The sequence below is a fragment of the Cydia pomonella genome, chromosome 1 (assembly GCF_033807575.1).
Source record: "Cydia pomonella isolate Wapato2018A chromosome 1, ilCydPomo1, whole genome shotgun sequence".
NCBI classification, from domain to species: Eukaryota; Metazoa; Arthropoda; class Insecta; order Lepidoptera; family Tortricidae; genus Cydia; species Cydia pomonella.
In genome coordinates, this window is record NC_084703.1 from 49377079 (window position 1) to 49378848 (window position 1770).

Sequence of the window (1770 nt, forward strand, 5' to 3'; positions counted from 1 at the left end):
CGGCGAACTGGTAATCAGTGGACCCCTTTATGCATGCGACCGGTTCTCCATCCAGTCAAGTGCTAAAATATGGGTGCATACTAACCCCAATCCCCCGATTCAATAAATATTTTCCCCACACCAGCTCAAAAAGGCTCTCTCTGTACCTATTTCATAAACTGATAAGAAAGTTGCATTTTATCCACATACCGGGTGTGGCCTGTACCACAAGCAATAGATTTAACTGTAGGCTGTAGGGTAGACCGGGGACAATAGAAACACGTCATGATTGAAACAAGTCAAATTTCTCGAAAACTATAATACCTACGCGTCTGACGTAACACTCGGAACACGCGGTCGGCCATGTTTGAATCCTTGGCCAGTAGCGCTCGAGCGCCGGTACGAGACGGGAGTGTCCACGAGCCAAACCAGTTTTTCGCGGTAAAAAGTAAGTATTTGTGCTCTCGTATATTTTCTTATAACTTCTTTTACTCTTGTATTTTGACAAATCAAATTATTTTGGTGTTATAGTTAGGAATAAACGAATGTTTTTAATGGTCGTTGATCAGCGTTCGAGTCTTTTTTATACATAATATTTGACCTTGAAGTGAAAAACGTGGTGTGGGGACGATAGAAACAACTTGCTTGTGGACGATTGAAACGTTTCAATCGTCCTCGTGTTTTAATCGTCCCCAAAAGTAACCGACTTCAAAATATAAGGTTCTGTATTCGATGCACATGTTTATTCTATTAATGTTGACATTTATTTGAAGATATACGAAGATACACGAAGTTTTTTTTTAATCTGCAGTTTTTTTATTCGAGACACAACAAACATTGTAAACATTTTTTTGTAAACATTCGTTTTTAACCGACTTCGTAAAAAAGGAGGTTCTCAGTTTGACCCGTATGTTTGTATGTATGTTTGTCCACGATTATCTCGCGTTCATCTTAACCGATTTTGATGCGGTTTTCAGAAAAGTTTTTGTCATATTCTGGAGAAAATTTTTGTGTATAGACCAAATGATTATTAACAGGTTTAAAAAAAAGAAGGATCTCTGTTTGACCCGTATGTTTGTAGGTATACAATTTAGTGAAAAAAAATTTTTGTGATTGTGACGATAAGCTGATGATAAAAGCAAAAGATTAAATTTTTTAACTAAAAAAAGAATGAAACTTAGATAAAATCAAAAATAAATGAACGGGTTCATGTAGATACAGATTACATTTGAATCACCTTTTAAAGTCGGTGACAAACCTTACGTAATTTTTTTTATCCAACAAGCACCGCGATCTAAATTAAACTAAAATATTGCAAATAATGCTAATTCAAAATATAATACTATACTACTACATCCTATTTCTGTACAATACATTTATTTAACTGTTTTTTTTAGATGCCCCGAAAACGGAAGCATGTTACGGACAGAACCTCAAAAAGCATGTTTGCCTATCAACAGGCTCATGAGGAAGTGATCTCTGGAAAGTTTTTTGATAGGCATATCGCCATGTTTTTGTTTACGTAATAAAACAATTTATACTGATTATTTTATTGCGTCTATTATTTCATTTTACATCCCGATGTCTGCAACTCTCGTTGTCACAGAGTGTGTGGGAATGGTTATGATTGAAACATTGTTATAGTTGAAACAAGCACTTTTGTATGAAACATAATTATGCTTGTTTTCTGCGATTCTATATCGTTATATCTTATAATTGCATTGAAACTACTTTGGTTAAGGTAAATTTAAAAGGTAGCAGCGACAAAGACAACTAAAAGTCGTATTTTCT

The 1770-nt window shown here is 34.9% G+C and overlaps 1 long non-coding RNA gene across 1 annotated transcript; it reads left to right on the forward strand.

Annotated features, from left to right (window-relative positions):
- The first annotated feature begins 236 nt into the window (after nt 1–236).
- Nucleotides 237–1531, forward strand: LOC133525835 (uncharacterized). The gene is made up of 2 exons (XR_009800639.1): nt 237–427; nt 1377–1531. It is a non-coding gene; the product is annotated as an uncharacterized LOC133525835 (long non-coding RNA).
- The last annotated feature ends 239 nt before the right edge of the window (nt 1532–1770 follow it).